This window comes from Belonocnema kinseyi, chromosome 2 (assembly GCF_010883055.1).
Source record: "Belonocnema kinseyi isolate 2016_QV_RU_SX_M_011 chromosome 2, B_treatae_v1, whole genome shotgun sequence".
In the NCBI taxonomy this organism is placed as follows: Eukaryota; Metazoa; Arthropoda; class Insecta; order Hymenoptera; family Cynipidae; genus Belonocnema; species Belonocnema kinseyi.
In genome coordinates this window covers 93546079-93560295 of record NC_046658.1, presented here as the reverse complement: position 1 = coordinate 93560295, position 14217 = coordinate 93546079, and positions in this window count along the sequence as shown.

Here is a 14217-nt window from a genome sequence, read left to right as displayed (position 1 = left end):
CTGATCTCATCAGATCACTTGATTGCATTATAAAAATGCGTCCGTGACTGATGATATATACCGGGACAGCCCCGTGCAAAAATGATCAAATAAAAAAAAATCTAACTCTAACCAAAAATGCCTTCGACATGTTGGGCAGTATAAGCCTGTGACAACATTTCAACACTGGAATGTTTTTTTATGTAATAATAATAATAATATTATTATAACTGAGCCTCGGTGGTTCTGTTGGTTAGACACTCGGACTTTCACCCTCAGAGGTCCGGGGTTCGTTCCCTGAGCCGGTACCTCTAAAAAATTTTCAATTTACCTTTACCGAGGTTCTGGTGGTTCAGAACCCACCCTAAGCTGTAGGTCCCTCCATTGTGTACTTGACAGCAACGCAGTCCGTCAATGATGAGGTAAAAACCAGGCTTTGTCCAATACGTCTGGAAGGACTGCTCTCATCATATAACTTGATTGCTTTATAAAAATGCGTCTATGACTGATGATATATAGCAGGAGAGTCCCGTGCAAAATGATCAAAAAAAAATCCAACTCTAACCAGAAATGCCTTTGACATGTTGGGCAGTATAAACCTGTGACAAAATTTCAACTCAGAAATGCTTATTTTTATTATAATAATATATGCTGTGAATGTAATTCTAATTTATTTGCATAAGTTTTTGTAGTCTAAAATTACAGATTTATTCGCTTTTTTACTTCGCTAAGAATTATGTAACGAAAGGAAGCACTGTGAAAGTTAAAGAATTTTTAAAAATCTTGAGCATTTTGAGTTTAATACTTACAAACTCATTGTAAACTTTACAAAATATGAAGGTAAATTTAAAATTAAGCATGATTACGTTTAATTTATTAGCATGAAGTTAGATTTTAATGTCAACGAAGATTTTATTAAAAAATCTTATTCTAAAGTATTGGACTATAAGGCAATAATATTTTAAGGTTTCTTGCCAATCGCGCTGTGCTAAGATACGTACCAAATATTTAAAATTCAAAAGGAAAAATCAAGAAATTCGAAAGTCTCTTTTACATAGTTCAAAATAGGACCTTTTTTCGAACTTTTTGTATACATTTGCTTTATCTTTTGATTTTCAAATTTTTATGCATATCTTATCAGAGCGCGATGGAAAAAGAAATTTAGAAAATTCTAAGACCAAAAAGTTTAGTGTTGGTAAAGAATTTGAAGGTAAAACTTGAAAATACGATTTTAGTTTTGGATTGTAGCTTCGATACGCGAGCACAAAAACTCTGTTTAAACGAATCGCGTATGTTGGCAGAATTTGGCGCTTCACCAGCGGCAATGGGCACAGACCCGTGTGCTACTGTTGGGTCGTTACCTGAAATTACCGGTAACGGTAGAAATTTCCGGTAAAGTAGAGAAAATTCTCCAGTAACGAAAAGTAACGAAATTTTTTTAAATTTAAGAATAAATTTGAATATTTGTCACATTAAAAAACTTGTGGAAAAACTTTCACGTTTAAAAGTGTTCCTTAACCTCTGCGTTGGGACTTGGGTTTGCTTAAAAATCTATGTGCACATTATTATTTTCAAAAATATTGTTCCTTTTAATTGTTCATACTTTGCAAATTGAGTAGGCAGCAATTACGTGTATGTTTGTTACATAAAAAAGTATATGAAAAACATTTCTTGAACATAACGTTTCGATGGTGTATAACCTAATCTAATGAATCGGTGTAGGCATTTTGCAGTTTCACACCATCATGAAGAATAAAAAAAGTATTATTAATATACTTATTATCAATAAGAAGTGATACATTATATTTTTCCAAATATTTTGAAAAGGTATTGGCAAATACGTAATTTTCTGTAATATAATAGATAAGGGTGAGTTACGAGGATGCTTTCAGGAAAACATTCTAAGTAGGTATATATAATATGAAAAAAATTCAATACTATTGTTTACAAAAAAAACGTTTTATTTTATTTTTTTATTGAAGTACTAACAATAAAATATGCGTAAGAATATGGAATACAATAAACGAATACACCAATTTTCTCGTGAAATAAGAGAGTAATTTCCATAATCAGTTTATTAAAATTCAATTAAAATTCAGTCTATTTTAATCCTATATTATTTCTATAGGAACATTTTCTTCGTCTTTGAAAGCACGTGTTACATGTTTATAAATCAACGATTTGCGTTAAGATGTTTATTCTTCATGAAAATGATCAACAAAAACGACGTATTTTTAAATTCATATTCATTCACATTTTAACATACAGATGGTAATCCCAACGTGAGCGGTAACGAAAGAAACGTTACCGGTAATGACGGTGATTTTCTTGCTGAAATTACGGAGAATATTACCGCGACCCAACTCTACCGTGTGCGCACTTTCGGTAAATTGCCATTCTGTAAATTGTCCTTTTTTTATTTATAAAATCAAGGGGACATCATATTCTTTAAATGTGGAGGAAAACACGAACACATATTACGTAATTCCTGAGTAATCATACAAAATATTTAGCAGTGGAATGTAGCTTGAAAATAAATATATTTTTTAATTTCGACTTGTAGAAGATTTTTTTATTGCTATCAAAAAGAATAAAAAAAATTTTTTTTAATATAAAATGTAGCTCCCTGCTTTTGGATTTGACGTTGTACCCGAAAACCTATAAAGGTTGATGTGTTTCCAAACAGAATTATTAACAAATATATTTATCAGATTATTTTAAATAATAAACTTATTATATATTTCTTTAACATATAGTTTAATATTCATTATTTACTATTCTGATGAAAATTATTATTAAAAACCTTTATAAGAAATATTCACTGTTCCAAAATCAGTTTGTCAATAAAGGCCTTGTTGTTTAGTTTTCAGCTATGATCAATTGTACGTTTTTCATGATTTTACATATTCAATCTTGATCACGAAGTCAGTATAAATAATGTATTCGAACGCCGAAAATACAGGAGATGTTATTTTTCTTTTTTTAATATCAAAATCACCTTTTATAGAAAGTTCTTTTAAGTACAGAGGTTTTAAAAAAATAAATAATAATTTTATTTTTTAATTTGCACCGTCTCACCAACTTAGTATGGATGACCTAAGATTACTCTGGAATACATGAAATTATGCTAGATTACTCCGCATAAGCTGAATTCTCAACAGAAAATTCAGTAATTAATATTTCAGCGCAAGGAAATTTCAATTTTAAATAAAAAACCATTGGAATTTGTTTAATGTTAATTATCAACCAAATACTCGAATTTTCCAACAAAGTAGTTGAATTTTCAACCAAAAAAAAGACGATTTTTCAGCTAAGTCGTTAAACTTTTAACCATAATTAAGCTTTTTCACAACATTTTCGAATTTTCTACAAAGTAGATTAATTCTCAACGAAATAATGAAATTTTTAAGTAAATATATAAATTTTCAACCGGAAAAAATAATTTTCTACTAAAAAAGACGAATTTAAAAATAATACATAAATTTTTAGCCGAGCACTTGAATTTTTGACTAGAAAGATAACTATTTATCTAAACAGTTGAATATTTAACTAAAAGGTATACATTTGCTACCAAACTCAAGCACTTGCATTTTTATTGTGAAACAGTAAATTTTTTACAAAAATATCGAATAATTAGCAAACTTGTCTAATTTTTAATGAAGAAGATGAATTTTCAACTAAAATAAAGAATCTTCATATGGAATAGTTATATATAATTTTATACCAATAATTTTAGATCGTGTTACCTTTTTACACAAAAAATGAATATTTAAAAATAAAAATCATTGAAGTTTGAAGACTTTTAATTTCTAAACATTTTCAAGTGATATACACATTTTCTTTTTAAAATTAGTTATAAAATAGGTAAAAAATTCATCTTTTGAGATTGGTACCAATTTAAAAAAAAATTTTTTTTAAATTGAGATTTTTAAACAATTAAGTTAGAATGGCAAATATGTATATATATTGGTTTAGGTACTACAGCACTTTTAAGAAAAACTTTGATTGACTTAGAAATTTCAAATTGTGAAAGCACAGGGTGATTAAGTCAAAAAACGTTCTTTGATTTAAAGAAATTTTTTTTTGGTACAGGGAAATTGTCTTCTTTCACAGAAATAGTTTTTTATTGCAATGCAAATTTTTCTCTAATTTCAAATAATTTTCTGATCTTTGTGGATGTATTAGTTGAATGAAAAAATAATATTAAAGAAACGAAAAAATAACGTTCTGAGTGTACCTATAAAAAAACTTAAATTACTACTATCCTTACGTCCTAGAAATGATCAATTTCCAGAATGAAAAGGCTGAGGAATAACAATACAAAATTTTCAATTTGGGCCTTATATTTGTAAGCCATATTTTTGTGATTTTATCTTTTAGACTTATAGCTTTAGGTCTTGTGGTTATGGGTCCAAATTAAATTCATATTTAAATCCTTTGTTAACGTGAAAGATTGAAATTTGGTTACGGTGACTTTGAGTGTGCCTTTCAATTCAGGGGCGTTTTTTGGGACTTACAATTTCTGCGATTTGTGGTTTCAGGTTTTATGGCTTTAATCTTGCAGCTTATGTTTCAGAGAAATAACATATCAATTAAATGAAGAATAATATTTTTGTGATTAAGAAACTTCCTTGGGAGAATTTATATTAGTTTATTTATAACCAGTTTTTCTTAAGATACAAAAGATTACATAAATAGTGACATCAGTTATAAAGTAACCTGTAACCAAATTTTATTTGCTGAATGTGACTTATATCCGATGTAAATATCACAGAAAGATAAGTTTGACGCCTAAACCTAATAGATAGACGACTTTAATCTTGAGTATATGAGCTAATCAAGCACTATAATATTCATTAGTTATATTTTCAATTAAATTATTATAGTTAATATTTCTTTCCTTGGATTAGAAAATATGAGGCTTGTCTATATTTTTGCCGTGTCCTTGGCAATAATCCTCAATTCTATTGGTAAATATACCTAATAATATAATATAACTCTGATCTCAGGTAAATTTTGTCTAAGGTTTACGCAAATAAACAAATTTTAGCGACACATCCATGTTTTTACCGACACATTTGTGCACGTCTAAATTTCGACGTGCGCAGATGTTCAACAGTCCTAACTCTTCATATCTCAATTGATACGATCAGATGTTTTAAAGCTGTCGCTTGTTAAAGATTTGTGTTCTTTCAATCCCGTCCATACTTTATTAATAGAGTATAGAATTAATTTCTATGATATATTACTTTACAATACAAAATATCAAGGGATACAATAGTGATATTTCGGGAATATAAATTTTACTAATTTTTCCCTTAAATACCCGGCTACTGGTAAAGGCTTCCGAATTGTGCATTATTATTAAACAGTGTAAAACATATTTTACATAATTTTACCTCAGTTGGTTAATTTCCAACAAAAAATATATATTTTCGGGGTAAAATGTAATAGTTTATATTTCAACCAAAATAAGTTTAACTTTGAATTAAAAAATAATTAAATTGGACTAAAAGACGATTTTTTCTCTCAAAATGGTTAAATTGTTATTAAAACAGATAGTTTTTCCACTAAACAATTATATTTAAACAAAAAATATGAAATTTTCCAAATGGAAGAATTTTGAAAGCAAAAAGAAGAATTTTCAAAAAATCATTTGAGTTTTTAAGAAGGAAAGATTCTTCAGTCAAGAGTGATACAAATTTCAACAAAATGAGTTCATTTTAAGCCAAAAATGCGAATTGTGAAACAAATTGTAAATCTGCAACACAAGAAAATAACTTTGAGCAAAATGGTTCTATTTTATACAAAATATTTAAGTTTTCAAGCATAAAATAAAATTTTTATTAAAAATAAGTATAAATTCTTGACCAAATAGAAACATAGTAATCGAATTTTTACCCAAAAATAATTGACCCATAACCTAAAAGAGTTGAATTATTAACTAAAGAGATGAATTTACATCTAAAATTATTAATCTCACCTCGTGGAGTCGAATTTTCAATTATAAAAACAAATTATTATATAAAAAAAGGAATATTTACCTCTGTTGTTTACTCTGCTATCAATAGGTACGTTCAAGATAACCACCCGTTTAAACCAATATGTGAATCAGAAAAAGGGGCGAAGTTTAGGAAAGTGTAGAGGAAGGTGTTGTTACACTGAATGAGACCGAGTGGTCTGAACGAGACTAGGGCACTATAAAGATGAGTATGTATATCCGCCATTTTCGTTCCATGGAGTCCAAGTGGATACAAAATTTGGGGACGTATTTACGACATCGTTACAACATCTTTACGACAACTTAACGACATCCTATGTTCATGTCGTTAAGATGTCTTTACGATATCGTAAATAAGTCGTATGATCTGACGATGTCTTTACGATATCGCCAAGACACCTGAACGACATGGACATAGGATGTCGTAAAGGTGTCGTAACCATGTCGTAACAATGTCGTAAAGACGTCGCCAAATTGTGTGTCCACTGGGGTAGAGTGAGCATGTATAAAACGCGTGCATTAAACGCGAGAATTGAAGCTCGACTGTGATCAAATTAGCTTTTTATATTAATAAATAATAGTTTTAATTTCCTTATAAACTTGCTGGGAAACGTGAGAAGAAATATTTTTCTTTCAGAGAGTTCTGAAATGGGGTGTGGAAGCTGTAATTGTGAAGACCACATACTGCCGACACACTTTAGACTGTATAACATGTAAATTGTATGATGTGCACAAAATGAGTATACCACTTTGTAAATATTTTGTAATACATTAATTTTATTTGGTTTGATATATTTTTTCTATGTTAAATTCAATAAATAGGTGCTTTACTTACGTTTAATAAGCACCTGTGTAGGCTGTATGTGGTCTTCAATATTAAGGCTTCTAAGCCCCATTTCAGTACACTCAGAAAGAAAAATATTTACTGACACGTTTCCTAGCACGTCTATAAAGAAATTCAAATTATTATTTATTAATATAAAAAGCTAATTTTGTTACAGTCGAGCTTCAATTCTCGCGTTTATTGCACACGTTTCATACCTACTCCCTCTACTCCATGGACCGAGAATGGCGGGTGCACATACCCGTCTATTTAGGTGCTCTAACGAGACTAGGAAAGTTTGGCGCCAAATATGAATTCTGAAGGCGTGAATGTGAGGTGCTGTAAGTTTGTTATTTATGTTTAAATGGGACAGCATAAAAAGAAGGTTGTAATTGTTCCCATCGTATCAGGGCAATTATTATTGCAAACGATGAGGCTGTCAATAGTTTTGAAAAGAGACTTTATTTTATAATAATTGATTTATCATTTACAATTGAATGAGGCCAGATTGTAGTGAATTGTTTTCTTCAAAAAAATAGACCAGCATTCATTGAAATCACATAATTTTTAAAAATGCGGTAAGAAGCAATAAAAAACAAGGTTTGGTTGAAAATGATATTTTAAATAAATAATTTGTGTATTTTGAAATTTTTCAAAGAAAAATAGTCTCTTCTTTAATGGAGACTGTAAAGAATATCATATTGACCTTTTTAAAAGTATGATCCAAAATTTGTTATGATTAGAAGTTTACTTGATCTCTCGGGGTCAAGTTATTTGTAGCCGGATAATTTAATGTGGTCTATAGACGAAGTATGGCGTCCATTTAATCAGATGTTCAAACACTTGGTTTTGAAAATAATTATCAATAATATGTGCATTTTTCTTCTATCTATGAAAAGTGTAAAAAAAACTTACTTATTATTGAAAAAGTACTTTTATGTTTGAAAAATGATAATACTGGATCCTAACCTAAAATTATAATTTAACGTATGCCCTATATACTTTCCTTGTTGAGTAATACGTAAAATCCGTTTGGAGGAAACATCTCTCGCCCATGAGGATCGAGTATCTAATAATGTTTGTAATTTTGGAATTTAGACATTATCCAAAATTGTCTATTTACAATTAATACAGAATCCTTACAAGAAAGCCGGTATCCGCTTGACTGCGTTTAAATTATGACTATACTTTCCGCTGAAATCCGCCATTACACATCTTCACCTACCTAATTTCAGCGAGTGAAAAAGTTATTCCGCGTGTGGGTGCCAGTGATCCCAGATCTGAAACAAGTTGCATTCCAATGCTATCACAGGTCTATGTGTGTGTGAATATAGTAGGAGACGATATACATGACTGGGTTATGCGCGCAATCCATTGCTCTTTTTCTGAATTTGAAAATTCGAAGGTGCACGATTTCCCATCGAAAAACTTCGGCGGTTCTATTTATATCTCGATCCACTTTTAAATAAAATCAAGAAATTGGGATTTTAATGTTTGTAGAGCAAACAATGAATGCCATGAAGGACGCCAGCACTGCATCCCAGCAACTTCACGAACATCTCAGGCATCACAACTCTTACCAGTCTTTGACCTCATAAATAAGGAGTTTAAACCTTCAACGAAGCAATGAACATACAAATTTAATAAAGTACCAGCAATCCGCGAGACAAATCACGCACCCAAAATTATGCCGTGCACGCCTAATGGTCCAATAAATCGCCATCATAAATTGTCACTTGGTCATCACTATGGAGCTCCTGCAACACCATCCAAACTGATTCCTACACCAATATAAAAAAAAGGAAAAAGAGGAAAAATCGACAGGAAGGCGCATTACCAAGGAGACGCGCTAGCAGAGAACCCATGGAGTCAGCAACCGCCATACTCATGATGTCATGATACATCATCCAGAAACTCAATGCTTCACTAAAATTTTTTTTTCCTCTTCATAAACATGCATAGCTATATAAAATAAATATAAAATTAATCTAGGAACTCTTTTAACCTATATTGCGCACAGAAATCATTAGAAATTGTTTGTATCTTGTGAAAATGAGTAAAAACCGAGATCAATAAAAATTATTTATATTTAAATTACACTGCGACGTTAGAGACTATACATAAACAATATGGTTGAACATTGAAATTCTATTGTTATGTGACATGATACCTCAAATACTTTTGTCAAATAAGGCGTGCAATTGACTGTTGACTTTAACAATACAATGGACGCTATGGTCAAGGTTTAAATTCTTTTATGGGTGTTCGAGCGACTTCCCAGCTGAACAATCACATTCCCTTATTTAAGCATTTTTTAACATCGTACTTTCTTGTGTTCTTGTGATTGCGATCGGGTTTTCAGTAACGTCATTTTAAATCAAACGACATGGCCGCTCGTGCAGAAGAATTAGCCGCCTTGCGGACTGCGGTCACGGAACTTCAACAAATCAACGGCCCTCGCGTAGATTCATACCGTGTTCCTGAAATACCGAAATTTATCGCGTCTGACCCAAGTTTGTGGTCCTTGCAAATCGAATCAACATTCAACACTGCCAAAGTTACCGTCGACGGCACTAAAGCCGTCTATGTCATAACGCAGCTCGAACCGGAGGTAATGACTACCATTCGCGACATAATCGAACTAGATCCTAAACCGGCCGACATGTATTCTCGAAAAGAGAAAAAAGAATCATTATTAGCTACTATCTTGTCGTCGAGGCTCGATTACGAAAATTATTAAAAGTGAGGTATTAAATATTTGCAATATTTGCGGGTCATCTTCCACATAACCTTAGGATGGTCTTCCCTGCTAGCAAAGACGAAGACTTGCAATAATTGACCGAACTCGCTGACAAGATATCAGATCTAGGAGCGGTATCCAACCCACAGGTTGCAGCAACTTCAGTTCAGAGTCCGGAAACCAACCAAATTGATCGCTCAATAGCGGAAGTCTGCATTAAAAGAAAAATTCGAAAATCGTAACCGTTCATCGTTCCGTAATCGCTCACGGTCGCACTCGAGGTCGCGCTCTAGGGACTATAGAAATCAGAATCAATCCAGTCGCTACTGGTATCATTATAAATTTGGCAAAGACGCTTTCAAATGTATAAAGCCATGCTCTTGGATTAATAACAAACCACAAATTCCGGCAAAATAAACAACTCTGCTCACATAGAAACAGTGGGTTTCGACGGTAAAACAAAACGTCGCCAGATAAGAGATAGGGAAACTGGCATGATTTTCGTCGAGGATACGGGGTCAGACATATCAACCCTTTCCGCAAAACCGAACGTCAATAAAAAAACAGAAGTGCTGGTTTTATTTGCCGCAAATAAAACTCGAATCTTAACGCATGGATAAAGCCGACTGTCTCTGAGCCTCGATCTTCGCCGAGATTTTGCGTGGCAGCAGTGCCTTACGTAATCATAGGTGCCTACCTTCTGGCTCACTATGGGTTGATAGTCGACGTGCGTAACTGCAAATTAATCGATCCCATGACCAATTTATGCGTCATGGGTTTCGTAAAGAGTGCTCCGATCCACAGTGTCAGCACCATATATCGCTCTTTAGAGTACCCAAGAATACTAACCGAGTTTCCGGAGGTTACCGGCTTGGCTCAGGCGTCCTCGTGGTTACCGGACGGCGTTATTCACCACATCCTCACGTGTGGTCCACCCGTTTCATAAAGAGCTCACCGCCGAAACTCGGAAAAACACACATCAGCAAAAGCTCAGGTCAAATACGAAGTAAAACAGGGTATCAGCAGACCCTCAAGCAGCCATGGGCTTCACCCATTCACATGACCCGTAAGAGTAACGGTAAATTCAGGATTTGTGGTGACTATCATCGCCTGAACGCCGTGACGGTGCCCGACCGATATCCGGTTCCTCAACTGCAAGTTCTAATTGCGAAAACTACAAGTTCTAATTGCGAAATGCGATATACCGAATACCGCAGTGACCACTCCTTTCGGGCTCTTCGAGTACCTTGTGATGACGTGCTGTTTACGTAACGCAGTTCAATCATTTCAGAGAGACATTTTTCAGGTCTTGGGCGATTTGGACTTCGTGTTCGCATATATAGATGATATACTCATCGCGTCCTCGGATTTCGAGGGGCATGAACGTCACCTGCGCACGGTCCTCCAAAGATTAAAAAAATGCTCCCTGCGCATTAACGCCGGCAAGAGCCAGTTCGGATAGACAAAAATAAAACTCTTGGGTGACTTCATTACCAGCAAGGGCTTCAAACCAACTCCAGAAAAAGTCACAGTAATTATCCAGTGTACCAAGCCCACTACCGTCGTTGTACTGCGCCAATTCCTCGGTGTCGCAAACTTCTAACGCCATAGTTTGCGTCACGCAGCAGACGTTCAGGAACCCCTAAACAAGTTCCTAGTCAACTCGCGGAAGAACAATTTACGTGCGATAGTGTGGAACCCCGAGGCTGAGGCAGCCCTCGAAAGAGTTAAGCGCGATATTTCAGAGGTCGCTATTCTTTCACACCCTTCCCAAGAAGCGGAGACACTCTTGGTCACCGACGCGCCCGACACAGGCATTGGAGCATCACTCGAGCAGCTTCTCAGCAGCGGGTTGAGCCCCGTCGCATTCTTTTCGAGGAAGTTAAGTCAGGCTCAATACAATTATAGCACGTACGACAGAGAACTAACTGCGGCTTATAAGGCCGTGAGATATTTTCGACACTTCTTAGAAGGGTGCGAGTTCAAAGTCGCATCGGATCATAAGCCGTTCATATACGCCTTCATGCAATGCTCCGCAAAAGCCTCTCCCCAGCAGCAGCGCCAGTTGTCATTAATATCTCAATTCACAACCATTATTGAACACCTCCCCGGTGTCGATAATGTAGTCGCGGACGCCATCTCAAGATCCTTAACCAGGGCCGAAGGAGAATTGACACTTCCAGCAGAGGTCCGACTCACAGAACTCGCGGAAACCCATGAAGCTGAGCCCGAATTGCAACAGTTCTGCACTTCCTCCAACTCTTTCTTAAGTATTAGGAAGATCATGTGGGGTCCAAATAAAACATCCGTTTAATGTAACCTGTCTGGCAACACCTTGCACCCGATTATTACAACGATCTTACGGAAACGCGGGTTTGACATGTTTCAAAAACCATCGCTCCCGAGTGTTAAAGTGACCAGCCAGAACAAACAGATATACGTTTGGCCATCTATGCACAAAGATATATCCAAATGGGCAAAAACATGCCTGGACTGTCAAAGCTTCAAGGTAACACGTCATACCATTCTTAAACCGTACCAGTTTGTGGTTCCAGAAGCAAGATTCAGACATGTGCGTATGGACATCGTGGGCCCGCTGCCCTATTGCGTGGGCTACAAATACATCCTTACCATTATCGAACGTTTCTCTCGATCGACAGAGGCTATCCCTCTTCGGAATATTGAGGGCGCCACCGCCTGTATAGCCTTCTTCAACGGGTGGGTCGCTCGATTCGGTTCCCCGGAAACACTCTCAACCGACCAAGGTCGGCAATTCGCATCCCGACTCACGGATTCCTTACTTAAGCTAATCGGTTGCCATCGAATTCGAGCCACACTGTCCGATCCGGCCTCAAACGACATGATAGAGCGCTTCCGTCGCGCATTACAGGCGGCGATAATTTATCACGCCACGCGTGAGTGGATAATCGTGTTGTCAACGGTCATGCTTGGACTTAGAACTAGCGTCTTGAACGGTTGTTCATCCCCAGCCGTCTATCTTTACGGCAAAATGCTCCGCATACCCGGCGAATTCGTTATTCCCAACGAACGCACTCCCGATCCTCAGGCATTTTTAGACAAATTTCGAGTTCACATGAAAAGTGTCAAACCAATACTGGTCGATCACAGACACAAGAGGGCGTGTTTCGCGTCAAATTCTTTAGCCACCTGCTGACACGTTTTCCTACGCGTGGGAGCAGCCAGGAAGTCGCTCGACCCTCCATATTCGCGACCACATCGGATTACCGGGCGAACAGGAGATCGCTTTATGGAAATAAACGTTGATGGATCTGTGTAGCAAGTGCAACTAGAAAATGTAAAACCAGCCCTCATAACCCTTGATCTCACAGCTTCAGAAACTCCTGATATACGACATACGACCTCTGTATAAAAATCAATCAAACCTACGACTCTTCATAATTTTGAAAAAGAAATCATGACCCCATCTTCGGAAAATAGGGTCTCTAACCAGCCAACAACCGAAAAGGACCAGACCACACGCCATCAGCGCCACATTGCTTGAATCCTGCGAAATTCTGTGAAGAAAATGGCGACCTTTAACATATAGGACTGACACGACGTATTCACGTCTCTTTCAACTCTAGCAAAATATTAGATATAAAAAATATATAGACTGACGCACACGTTGTAATCTTCTCGCATTGTATTATTTTTTCTAATGGTAATAATATGGATTTTAAATAATGGTTTTAAGAAAAACAATGTGGTTCCATTGAAATTTCCTCAAAAAAATGTACAATTCTCTAGACAATACAAACGAAACCCTTATTGACACCTTTATAAGAAACGAAAACAAGATTTTATATTTAAATCGACAAAAAAAATCTCATTACCCCAATGATTTCGCTCATACATTTATCGAAAAAATAAGTCATACACCACAATTTTACCTCGCAACTATAAAGATAAATTTTGTAGATAGGACTATAAGATTGAGCCAAACTCATGCATACACATGTGCAATATTTTTTACGATAAAACTTTTGATAAAAACATTGCGCATAATTAAGTCAGGCGTTGAAATCAACCAAAACACTGTTTTGCATAAGACTTTTAGTACCAAAATATTACGAATTCCAGTATTACACCGAATGCTCCTATATTTAAAAAAAATCAAATCACACACGTGAACCAATGAAACTCTTATACATATACAGACAACCTGAAGAAAATAACTTGATTATTTAAAATAGATTTTTCCTGAACCTATGTAATCTTTTCAATAAAAAAGAATAATATTGTAAATACTAGAAGGGGAGTGTGTGGGGAGTGACCAGTTTCCGCTACGCACCTCGTCAACTTCATCTCCGCACGCGCCTGCGCGGAGATTCTCGACTCGCGCACAACGATGGGCGCTTACGGCACTTCTCTACTACTGGTTTCTAAAACTTGACGTGTGTGTGATCGGTGCAGACAAGCAAAATGGCGCGGCGGTGGTTTGCTTAACCTGTGCTTCGACTAATGAAGAATGACCTGATTAATAGTGATTGTTGTGGTTCATTATTCTTGAGTGACGAGTGGATTGTAGATATGAGGAAAATGGAAACTTACGATCCAGTCATCTAAGTGAATTCCCGTAAATGTTTCGAGGTTTCGATGCTTCGATTTTAAAGCTATGTTTTTTCAGGTGTTGAATATTATATTAATATTATT